The sequence below is a fragment of the Pongo pygmaeus genome, chromosome Y (assembly GCF_028885625.2).
Source record: "Pongo pygmaeus isolate AG05252 chromosome Y, NHGRI_mPonPyg2-v2.0_pri, whole genome shotgun sequence".
NCBI lineage: Eukaryota > Metazoa > Chordata > Mammalia > Primates > Hominidae > Pongo > Pongo pygmaeus.
In genome coordinates, this window is record NC_072397.2 from 12568135 (window position 1) to 12582034 (window position 13900).

Below are 13900 nucleotides of genomic sequence, written 5' to 3' on the forward strand. Positions count from 1 at the left end.
TATGCCATAATATTCTGTATATAGATGACCCAGATAAAAGAGTAATATTATCTGGGTGTTGGACTCTGCAATATGTTAAAATGTCTGTTTGTGGCCATGGCTTAAGAGAAAAAGGAGAGTGAAATAACCTGAGTCCTGGGCTCAGCAATATATCACCACCCCCACCATTGTAAAGACCAGGCAGAAGAGAGTCAATTCACTTAGGTCATGTCTTCAGAGATATATCCCAATGTCCCCAGTAGTCAGGGCCCAGAAAGAAAAGGAGAGTCATATCACCCAGCTGCTTCCCTCATTATACATCACAATCTAAGAAGTGGGCAGAAACCAGGGAGAAGAGCCACATTATCTGGGAACTGCCTCAAGTGGTATGTCACCATGCCCAATGAAGAAAAGTTTAAAGAAAAAAAAAGGAAATCACACTACCTGGGGGCTGGGATCAGCAATGTGTAATAATTACCTCACTTTGCATGGTGGAGGAAAAAAAAAGAGTCATGTCACTTAGGTTTTGCACTCAGTGGTATATCAAAATTTTTTCAGTAGGCAGAATCCAGGCAGGAGGAATGAGTCACATTACCTAGATGCTATATCTATTAATATGTCACAGTGTCCCGTTTGGGCAGGGCACTGGCTGGAGAGACAAATCACCTAGCCAATGGGCCTGGAGATAAATGAAAATATTCTCTGTTTTCAGGGCTCAGACAGAAGAGTCACTGTATCAATATTCTGACCAGTGATATGTAGCGAAGCTCTTATGAAAAGGAATTTTAACCAAAAAGCCTCAACACTGGTGTACTTTGCCAAGGGATATGACACAATCACCTCATTATTAAGGGTGACACCATTAACTGTTATAGAGTTGTGTATGCTAGTCACATTCTCGCATGTGTTCTGTTTGTTGCTTGGCACTCTTTATAACACCTGAGATGTTTATACAACATACATCAGAGTTGCAAAACTCTCCGAGGCCAACATGCTTGTAGGGACTCATGACCTTACATACTGGCCTGAACTCAGGTATGACAGTCAACATCTCTCCTATATGCTGGTTTCAGGGATGAGACCACTATTATGCCTGTGAGCTGGGTCTAGAAATTACTCACCATTCTACCTGTGACCAGATTCATTTATGAAAGTCACAGTGGCAACTTAGTTCTGTATTGACTTGTTAGACTCAGGACCTCAACAATGTGTTTTGTAAATGTAGGATGGTAACAACTTTTACTTTCAACTGAGTGTGGAGAAGAAAGTCACAATTTTAACTTTTTCAGGCCGCATTGTGAACCTTTCTGTACCACACAAGAAGTTTTTATGATATGAGTAAATGTTGTAAGCTTCTGTGAGATTTGTACAAATATGCAATGGAGGACCTTGCCTATTGACAAAAACCTAGTGGTGAGAGGCAAAATATCTCCTATTGGCTGAATCCAAATATAGGCTTGATCAACATGTCTTTGAACTGAAGATAAGTATATGTCATAATAGCATTTGTGGGCAAAATCTAGACAGAAGATTAACATCACTTAGGTGCTGTGCCAAGCAATATGCCATAATGCTGTATTTAGGCAGGACCTAGGAAATAGGGTTACATTAACTGATGGCAGGAGCAAGCAAAATGATACAACCACACATGGAAGAAACCCAGTAAAGTGATGAGAGCCAAAAGAACCTATAGAATAAACAATGGATATGTCCAAATTCCTTCTGTGGCTCTGGCATAGGCAGAAGAGTCATATCATTAGGGAGCTGGGTGCAGCAATATGCCATAATTTTCTCTTTATGCATAACCTATGCAGAATAGTAACAACATGCAGTGCTGGGCCCTGAAATATAGCAAAAGTCCATTTCATGGGCATTATTCAGCAACAAGATGAGAGTCACATTACCTAAGTGCTTACTCATCAATATGTCACAATCTTCCTACTGTAAAGGCCCAGAGAGTAGAGACTCACATCACTTAGGTCCTGGGCTCAGAGATATGGCCCAATGTCACCAGTAGCCAAGGCTCAGGCAGAAAAAGGAAGTCATATTACATAGGTGTTTCTTTTGGTATATATCACAAATTAATATGTGGGCAGAAACCAGGCTCAAGAGCCACATCAACTGGTCCTGGGTCCTGAGATGAAAACAAGTTCCCCTTGGAATAGGACCCAGGCAAAAGACTTACATCACCTAGGTGCAGGTTCCACCCTTATGTCACAGAGCTCCATGAGGACAGGGTCAAGCAGGAAGTAACATCACCTAGGTGATAGGCTCACAGATATGTCACAAAAACTTCTTTAAAGCATGACCCTGGCAAAAGAGTACAGTCACCTTTGTGCCTGGCCTGGCAATGTGTCACTATTCAAGTAGGCAGGTCTCAAGAAGAAGAGCCATATCACCTACATGATAGACCTGTGATAGGTCAATATGCCCTCTTTTGGGCATGGACCTGGCACCATCTTCTAAGTGATGGATACAGTGATACATCACAATGATGTCTGTGGGAGGCAAGAATGTAACATTACCTGGATGCTGGATCCAGTGATGTCATAATTCTTACTGAGAGTGAGCCCAGACAGAGGAGTCACATCAGTTCAAAATGGGCCCAGATAGACATCAAAATTCCATATATAGGCTGGAAACAATTGGAAGAGTGAAATCACACAGGTGCTTGGGAAAGATTTATGTCATATTCACAATATAATTAAATTCTGAGGATTAGATTTACAACACCACACATGTCCTGTTTTTATGTAGGACAGTTGCTTTCATTCCTCTTTGATGTTGAAAGTCCTTGCTGTTATTTAGGTGTGCATAAGAGACTCATAATTTTCTCTGTGTGCTAGGCATTATTATGACACTCTGTATATAATCCAAGGGTGTTATAAAATACATGTGTTAGTTATAATTTTTTGTGACTTTTTACCAGAAGAAGATCATTGACATCACTCATGTCCCAAAATCTTGTGACAAAAGTCAAAATTTATCTTATTGTCTGGGTCTCTATAATAGAGTCATTATCATGGCTGTTAGCTGTGCCTAGGTAAATGTCACCATTACCTCTGTGGTTACTAAACAGGACAATCACATCACCTAAATTTTCATCCAGAATTATTCCAATATTCTCTTTGAAGGCAAGACTCTAACAGAAAATTCACAAACCTTGCAAGCTAGGCAAAGCTCTATGGCATAATGCCCCTTGTGGAGAATGTCCAGGAAGGAGGGTAGAGTCATATTACTTAAACCATGGCCCCAGAAATATGTCACAATGACTCCTGTTAATAAGGGCCCAGGAAATAGAATTGTGTCATTTGAATGCAGTGCATAGAAATGCTACAATCTTCACTGGAATCAGGTTCAGGCAAGAGAGGAGAGACACAGAACCTAAATGATGAATCCAGCAATATGTTATGATCCCTTTTGAGGACACAGTTAAGACACAAGAGTCAAATCATCAAGGTTTTGCCTAGGTATAAGTCAAGATGTCATCTGTTAGCTATAACTAAATTGGATTATTAAATCATTCAGGAGATTGGGAAACAAAAATATCACAATAACACTTATAAAAAGTTTCCGGGATGAGAGTCCCCATTCTGTCCATCCTGGCTCCAGGTACAAGGGTCATTATTAGGCCTTTGATCTGGTCTCACATATATGGCACAATATAACCTGTGACCATGGAGAAAAAAGGAAATATTCATCACCAGAGTGGATGCTGGTCTAGTTGAAAGTCACAATCCTTGTTGTGGACAGGCCTCTAGAAAAAGAGCCCCATTATCAGGATGCTGGTTTCAATGATATATCTAAATCCCTCTTGTGGTCAGGGCTTAGGCTGGGGAGGACACAAACCTTACCCAGGCAATTGGCCTGGATATATGTCACGATGACCTCTATATTTAGGACCAAGACAGGAGAGTGAACGCACCTTGTGCTGGTCTCACCTGTATGTCGCCATCTCTCTGGTGGTCAGGGCTCAGTCAAGAGAGCAGAAACATTACCTAGGTGCTGAGCCATGTGATATGTTATATAGTTTTTGTATTGGTATAACCTCCCCCCTCCAAACAAAGGGTCACATCACATGGGTGCAGTACCCAGTTATGTGTAACAATGCACCAGAAGTTCAAGGCCAAGGCAGTAGAAGGAAGTCACATCACTTATATGATGGACCTTGATAAAAGCCACAATGCTCTTTGTAGGCAGGGTTCAGGCCAAGATTTTACATCAGCTGGGTGCTGCTTTCAGGGATGTGTAAAAGTGCCCTTTGTCCTATTGCCAAAGAAGGTGTTATATATTGAGTAGGTGCTTGGCACACATATGTCACAATTTGAACTGTGCTCTGGGCCTAGAAAGGAGAGTCAAAATATTCTGATGCTGGGCAAAGTCATACTTCTTAATCACACCTCAAAAATATTCAGAAATACATTTCACAGTCCCACACAAGTACTGGCTTAGAGTGTGACAGTCAACATCTCCTATGAGTTGGGTCAAAGTACAGCAGTCACAATCTCAGCAATGGGCAAGATGCATGCATAAGAGCCCCAATCCCTCTTGAAGATTGTGCTCCATTAGTAGAGTCAAAGCACCACAGGTTTGCTGAATCATGGTTCAAATGTCCCAAACCACCTGTGGATCGGATTCGTGTATCAGAGTTACAATTTTAAGATTTGACTTCTTATGTGTGTGAGACATAGTACCTCATTTGTAGGCTCTGTTTATATATGAGAATGAAAATTGTGTCAGCTGGGTATGCATCCAAGACTCAAAATAGAACATGGTTGTTGGTGCCTGTTATTAAACTCTTTGTACCACTCATGCTTTATGTGATATACCTGAGTAGCACACTTTTCTGTGAATTCTTATAGGTGGGAGGGCTAGGACTTTACCCATGGCCATAAGACTAGCAATGAGACTCAAAATATCTCCTCTGGCTGGGTCAATCTATGAAAGTTATTGTTGTGCATATGAACTGATTTCATGAATAAGTCCAATTTCACCTTTGGGCAGAGATCAGACAGAAGAGTCACATCCTCTGGGTCTTTAGCCAGGCATACATTATAATCTCATCTGTAGGCAGAACCCAGTCAGAAGGCTCATATCACCTGGGTACAATCTCCAATTATATGTCATCATATGTGGATAGTCATACCCCCAGGTGCCATGCTCAGCAATATGTTATAATTCCCTCTCTTGACAGAGTACAGAACAAAGTTAGAGTCACATTACCTAGGTTTTATACTCAATGGTAGTCACAATTTCTTCAGTGGGCAGGATCCAGGCAGCAGAGGAGATTTACATTATCTAGATGCTATATCCAGCAATATGTCACAGTGTCTCCTGTGGATATGACACTGGGAGGAGAGACACATCACCTACCTGAAAGGCCCAGAGATATGTGGTAATATCCCCTGGTGCTGGGGTCCAAGCAGAAGAGTCACCTTTTTATCACTCTAACCCAGTGATGCCTCACAATGGACCCATGGTAAAGAATTTAAGCCAAAAATTCTCAACACCTAGGAGTACTAGGCCTACAGATAGGACATAATCTCTTCATCTTTTAGGGTGACAACTTTAACTGCCAGCTTGGTGTGTATATGAGAGTGACCATCTCATGTGTTTTCTGGATCATTGTATGACACATTCTACAGCATCCTGAAGCTTTAGGCAACATGCATAAGAGTAGCAATCCACTCTGGGGCATACATGCTCATAGTGACTCACAATCTTATATATTGCTTTAAACCCATTTATGATAGTCAACATCTCTCTTATAGGCTGGGTTCAGATGGGAGACTTATTATTATGCCTGAGATCTGGGTCCAGAAATAAGTCACCGTCTCATCAGTAGAAAGATCCACATATGAAAGTCAAAATTCCATCTTTGTAGTTTATTTACTTGTTAGATTCAGGACTTCAGCAGTGGCTTCTGTAAATGAGGAATGATGACATTCGTTCTCACCGGCATGTGTAATCAAGAATCACAACCTTAATCTTTTGCTGGACCCTGTTATAAAACTCTGTGTACCATCCAGTAAGTTTATAGAATCTGAGTTAGAGTTGTAACATTCTGTGAGTTTTGTACAAATATACAACCCATAAACTTACCTATTGCCATATACATAGTGATGAGAGGCAAAATATGTACTATTGGTGTAATCACAATTTAAATTTGATCATCATCCCTCTGAATAGAAGCAATGTAAATTTGATAATCCAATTTGTCGGAAAAAACTTGTCAAGAGGGTAGAACAACTTAGGTGTTCTGCCAAGCAGTATGTCACAATGCCATCTCTAAGCAGGATGTAGAAATGAGGGTTATATTAACTGGGTGCTGGACCCAGCAATATAACAAAATCCCAAATTTGGAAGAAAAAATAGACAAATGATGAGAGCAAACACACCTACAACATGGGCCCAAGATATGTTAAAATACTTTCTGTTGCTGTGGCACAGGCGGGAGACTTACATCATCAGGGCTGGGGGCCCAAATATATGCCATAGTTCTCTCTTCATGAAGGACCCAGGCAACAGATGAACATCATCTGTGTGCTCGGCCCAGTAATATGTCATGATTCCTCTTCTTAGGGAAAAGTTCAGGAAAAAATGAAGAGTCATATTATCTAAGTATTGGGCTTAGCGATATTTCACATTAACCCATTGTAAAGTCTCTGGTGGAAAAACGGGTCACGCCACTTAGGACACAAGCTCAGATATATGGCCCAATATCCCAAGTAGGCAGGGCTCAAGCAGAAGAGAAGAGTCATATCACATAACACTTAGGTGCTTCCCTAGATATATTACACAGTCTTACATGTTAGGTGAAAGCAGGCAAAAGAGTCACATCACCTTGATGCTGGATCCTGAGCTATGTCACAAGGCTTCCTTAGGACAGGACCCAGGCGAGAGAGTTAGAGCAAATTAGTGCAGTTTTTGCCTTTATGTTTCAATGCTCTATGTGGGCAGGACCCAAGCAAGGAGTCATATCACCTAAGTGATAGGCCCAGAGATATGTCACAATGTCCCCCTGAGGCATGGCCCTGGTGAAAGTGTAGCATTACATTTGTACTTAGGCTAGCAACATGTCACTATACAGGTAAGCATGACCCAAGTAAGAGAGCAAAATCAGCTAAGTGAAGACCCAGAGATTTGTCATAATGCCCTTTTTAGGACATGACCCTCACGAAAGAGTACCATCAGCTTTGTGCCTAGCCCAGCCTTATGTCACTATCCCCCACAGTGCACAGGCCCCATTAAAATGAGGAGACTTACATCACGTAAGTTGTTGACCCAGCGATATGTCACAGTGATTTCTGTAGGCAGGGCTCATGCAAAAATGTAACATGACCAGAGTGCTGAATCTACTGATACATTATGATTCTCACTGACAGCAAGGCCCAGGCAAGAGAATTACCTCACCTAGAGACTGGCCCAGGTACGTATCACAATAACATATGTGGGATGAAACCAGTCTGGAGAGTCAAATCATACAGGTGCTTGGCAAATATTTATGTCACAGTCACACTGGCAAAAAATTTCATGGATGAGATTTACAATACCGCACATATCTTGTTTTCAGTAGTGACATCTGGCTTCATGTATATGAGATGGTGACAGTCTTTACTATCAACTGGATGTGTGTATGAGACTCAGAGTTTTATCTTTCTTCTGTGTTCTGTCATTAAGCTCTCTGTACAAGCCAAGAGCTTTATAAAATTTTCGAGGCCATTATAATCTTCTCAGACCTTTTTTTTTTTTTAGCTGAGAGTATTAATCACTCATATTTCTAAAGCCCATAATGAGAGTCAAAAATTACTCCTATTTGTGAAGTATGAGAGTCATTATTATGCCTGTGAGTTGTGCCTAGTTATATGTCGGTTTACTCTGTGGTAATGAAACAAGCGTGATAGCCAAGTCACCTACATGCTGAATCAGGAATTTTCAAATATTCTCCCTGTAGGCATGTTCCTGAAAGAAAAGTTCCTTGAAAGGATAAGGAAAGAGAGTCATGTCATTTGCATGCAGTGCTTAAAAATGCTGCAATCTCCAAGGTGGTGGTTGCAGTGAGCTGAGATTGCACCACTGCCCTCCAGCCTAGGTGACAAGAAAAAAAAAATTGCTACAATCCCCAGTGGAAGCAGGGTCCAAGCAAAGGAGGAGAGACAGGTAACCTAGAAGATTGATTCAGAGACATATTACAATCCTTTCTGAGGATATTGTTAAGACAGGAGAGTCAAATCACCATGGTGACCAGCTGAAGTATATGTGTGAATCTCACTTGTGGACTATACCTAGGCAGGATTATGAAATCACTCAGAAGCTGGGCAAATGTATATGTCACAACCACACTAGTGAAATTCTCCAGGATTGGGAGACACCATCTTGCATATGACCTGTCTCTGGATTTAAGAGTCATGATTAGTCCTCTTATCTCATCTTAAGTATATGGCACAATATCACCTGTGGGTGGAGAGCAAGTGGGAAGGTCACATCACCTGGGTGCGTGCTGGTCCAGTGAGATGTCACAATCCATCTTGTGGGCAGGACTCTGGAAGAAGAATCATATCAGCTGGATACTGGTTTTAGTGATATATCAAAATTCCACCTGTTGGCAAGGCTTAAGAAAGAGAGGAGGCTCACTTAACCTAGGCCATTGGAATAGATACACATCACAATGGCTGCTATGTGCAAAACCAAGGTATGAAAGTGACCACATCTTGGTGTTGGGCTTATCAATATGTCACAGTCTCCCCTGTGATCAGGTTGAGATAAGATAGAAGAAACATGACTTAGGTCATGAGCAAAGTGATGTGTTACAAAGCTTCTTGTTGGCAGAACCCAAAAGGGAGAGTCACATCACCTGGGTGCAGAACCCAGTTATGTGTTCAATGAACCATAAGTGCAGGGCCAAGGCAGTAGAAGAGAGTCACATAACTTGCATGATGGACCTAGATATAAGCCACAATGCTCTTTTTAGGCATCACTCAGGCAACGAATTCACATCACCTGGATGCTGGTCCCAGTGATATGTAAATGTGCCAGCTGAGTGTTTATCCAAGAGTCACAATAGCACTGGCTTGCTGTCCCTGTAGATATATCACCTACGTTTTATACTCAGTGGTAGTCACATTGAGTAGAAATCCTGAGTCACTCAGGACTTATATCATATGACTGAGTGTCATAGTCCTCTGTGAACTTTATACAATTAGTAGACCCATTGCTTTATTTATGGACATATGACCGGTTTCGAGAGTCCAAATGTCTCTTCTTTAGGGGTCCAGGTGTAATAGCTATATTTGTACGTGTGAGCTGAACTCAGGTATATGTCACTATTTCTCCTGTTGGCAGAACCAAGGCAGGAGAGTCTCATCACCAGGATTTTGAGCTCAGAATACATTACAATCTCTTTTGCAGACAGTGGCAAGTCTGAAGAGTCATATCATCTGGATACAGCCTTAACATGCTAGCCTCGGCAATATTTAATAATGCCCTCTTTTTGCAGACTCCAGAAAAAAAGAGGAGAGTTGCATTATTTAAGTTTTGCATTCAGCACTATGTACCTGTTTCTTTAGTGCACAGGACCTAGGCAGAAGAGAGAAGTCACATTTCCTATATGCCACATTAAAAGATGTCACAATGTTCTCCAGAGCAAAGCACAGGTAAAACAGACAAATCACCTAGCAGATAGGCTCAGAGATATGTGACAATATTTTTTGTTTGCAGTACCCAGGCAGAAGAGTGTTATAATGCACACACATGGGAAGCAATTTAAGCAAAAGTTTTAACAACTGGCTACTAAGCCCAGTGATATGATACAATCTCATTGACACAGTACGTCATTGGGGCTCTTATACATGGATCTTGCCCATTGTTCAGATTGTGACTCCTCTACTTCAGCCTAAGTCATAGATAGGATTGATTAATATACATGAAACCAGGACTTGCGTGGGATGTGAAAATTATTTCTGAACCTTTCTTAGCATGTAATTGGGACAGGTAGCTTTACCCAGCACATAAATAATCTGACTCTCTTTTCTAGGCTCAGACCACAATGAAATTGTGCCATATGTGGAACAAGCACATAAGCAATATATAATACATTCTTTGACTCTGCCTACAAAGGGTACTTTTATATATTACTGGGACCATCACCAAGGTGATGTAAACTATCTGCCTGAAGCCTGCCTACAGAGAAAATTGTGTCCTGCATCTAGGTCCATCATGTAAGTGATGTGACTCCTTCGTAATGCCTTGACCCTTCAGTTACGGTGAATTGTGACGCTTACCTGGGCACTTCATCCAGGTGATGGGATTCTCTTTTTTGCGTTCTGCCAACAGGAAGCATTGTAACATATCACTCAGCTCAGAACCTAAGGTGATGTTTCTTCACTTTTGCCTGTGCCCTCACCACAGACAGATTGTGACATATTGCTGAACCAACTGGCCAAGGTGAGGTCACTCTCTAGCCTTGGTAGTGCACATAAGGGCCATTGTGACATATATCTAGGCCAATTGCCTTGGTTAACTGAGTCTCCCCTCTTTCCAAATTCATGTTCACAATGGGGCTTCGATGTCACTGAAACCAGCATCCAGGTGATGTGACTCTTCTGCCAAGGTTCTGCCCACAGGGTGGATTGTGATATCTCACTGGAGCCACACCCATGTAGGTGATGTGACTTTCTTGCATTCTCTCTGACCAGAGTTGATATTGTGCCATATATCTGAGACCATAACAAAAGCCTAATAACAGCTAATATGCCTGGAGCCAAGATATGTGCAGAATGGTGACTCTTAAACTTTTCCACAGGTGTAATTGTGACATGTATCTTTGCCCAGCTCCTTAGTGATTTAATAATTCTGCCTAGGTATCACCCACAAATGAGATTTTTACAAATATCTGGGTCAAGCACCTTGGTGATTTGACTCTTGCTATCTTAACAATGTCCTCAGGGGATATTGTAACATATTTCTGGAAACATAATCTAGGCTACATAGCTCCCCTCTCCTGCCTGTACCCTACTCTCTTTGGTAATTGTAGCATTTCTAAACACTACATCCAAATGATATGACAATTTTGTCTGTGTCCTGCCAATAGGAGACATTGTGACATATTTTGGGGCTCAACATTTAGGTGATATGACTTTCCTCTTCTGCCTGGACACTGCCCGCAAGGAACGTTGTGCCACAGAGCTGGATCTAGCACACAAGTTATGTGACATTTCTGACAGGACCCTGACTCCAAAGAGAATATTGGAATACATATGGTCCAGAATTTAGGTGATATGACTATTCTGCCTGCTTTATAACCACAGAGAATATTGTAACTGATACCTAGGCACGGCTCACAGAAATGATAATGACTCTTCTATGTGTACTCAGATAATAGGAGGTATTTTGAATTTAAAACTAGATTTAGGGACATGTGTGATATCCCATATCACCTTCTTCTACATAGGTCACAAAAGATTACAACACTCACAATATTTTACAAAGTCTTTGGGTTATACAGGCAGAATCAAAGAAGGGCTTAGCATACAGGTGAAATTGTGAGTCTTGTATGCACACTCAGCTGATAGAAAGGACTGAATGAAAGGATGGGACATAGATGAAATTGTGACATATACCTAAAAAAAGTCTAGGTGTTATGACTCTCTATTTCTACCTGAGCACTGACTAGTTGTGTCATTGGGCCATATCTCTGAGCCCATGACCTAGGTGATATGAGTCTCTTATTCTGTCTAAGCTTTTACAATGGAAATATTGTGACATGTTGATGAGTCCAGTACTTAGGAAATGTGACTCTCATCATGTTGCCAAACAGTGCCCACAAACAGGACTTTTGCTGTAGTTCAGGTACCCACACCTGGATTATGTTACACTTATGCATAGGTCATGCATAAATAAGGAATTTCAGCATATTGCTGGGCATAGCATGCTAATGATGTGACTCTCCTGCCTGTGTCAGAGCCACAGAAGCTATTTTTATATATCTTTGGGCCACTCCATGGGTGTTTTGGGTCTCCTCACTTTGCCAGATTTCTTCCATGTGAGGTTGTGTCATATTGCTGGCTCCAGAGCCCAGTTAATGTGACCCTGTTTCCTATGCACCCCCCCAGACAATGCATTGTATCATATTTCTTGCCATAGCACCTAAGTGATGTCAGCCTTCTTCCTAGATTTTTGCCTACAAATTTGATTATGACATATACATTTCTTCAGTTCAAAATCATGATGATCATGCTTCTATTGGGATTCAGCCAATAGGATATATTTTGCCTTTCACCACTACGTTTAGGTCAGTAGGTAAAGTCCTTCTTTGCTTAGTTGAACAAGCTTACAGAATTTTACAACACTAACTTATATTACAAAAACTTCTTGGATGGTACAGACAATTTCATAACAGCATCCAGAAAAATATTAATATTGTGACTCTCCACAACACATTCAGGTAAAAGTAAACGTTATTACCATCCTACATTTACAAAGCTCATTGTTGAGGTCCTGAGTCTAATAAGTAAATACAGCCAAAAATGAAATTGTAATTTTTATCAGAGAATCTGGCCACAGGCAGGATGGTGACTCAATTCTGGACCCATTTCACAAGCCTAATAATGGTCTCATACCTGAAGCCAACATGTATAAGATAGATGTTGACTGTCATAGCTGAGTTTAGTGCAATATGTAAGATCATGAGTTCATATAAACATGTAGACCTCAGTGAGGTTTCAACTCTCATGGATGTTGTTTAAAGTTCTCAGAGGTTGTATAGAGTGTCACACAATGGCCAGCACCCACATGAGTTTGTGACTGACATGTGCACAACTAGGTAACAGCTAATGGTGTCACCTTTAAAGTTGAGGAAATTGTGTCATATCCTTGAACTGGTACCCCAGTGTTGAGACTTTTTGGTTTAAATTGTTTTCCAGAAGTGCATGTTACATATCAATGGATCAGAATCATAATAATGTGACTCTTCTGCCTCGGCTCTGCAAACAGGGGATATTTTCACATATCTCTGGGCCTGTTGGCTAGGTAATATGTCTCTCCTGTCAGTGCCCTTTCCATAAGGAACTCTGTAACATATTGCTAGATATCGCATATAGCTAAGGTGACTCTGCTCTCCTGCCCGGATCCTGTTCACTGAAGAAATTGTGAGTGCAAAACTTGGTGACATTAATGTTCTCTTTGTCCTGAACTGAGTGCAAAACCTAGGTGACATTAATGTTCTCTTTGTCCTGAATTCTATTGATAAAGGAAATTATTACATATTTCTGAGCCCTGCACCCAGGTGGTGTAATTTTCTTTATTTTCTGCAAACTGTCTACATTGAGCACAGTGACATATTACTTGAAGCTGTACCAAGGTGGTGTGGCTCTTCTACCTGGTTTCTGCCCACATGTTAGATTGTGACATACAACTAGGGAAGCACCTAAGTGATATGACTGTCCTTTTCTTCATGGGACCTGCATACTGGGAACATTGGGATATATCTCTGAGCCCAAGACTAAAGTGAAGTGACTTGTCTTCTGCCTGCTCTTTACAATGACTTGATTGCAGAGCCCAGAACTCAGGTTGTTTGACTCTCCTTACTTTCTGAAACCATTCCCACAATCAGAATTGTTGGTCTATTGCAGGGCCCAGCACCCAGGTTATGTTCCTCTTTTGCCTAGGTCCTGCATACAGAGAGAGGTAGGGTATATTTTTCGGACAAAACCCTGTTAATTTCCTGTCCAGAGGAGGACATTATCTCATGACTCATGACTGTCCTGCAGTCACAGAAGGTATTTTGACACATCCCAGGCCCATCATGTAGGTGTTGTAATTCTTATCTTTTGGCTGGGTTTCTTTCACATGTAGGATGGTTTTTTATTGCTGAGTCCAGCACCAATTTAAGGTGACTCTAATTCCTATACCCTGCCTAGGGAGG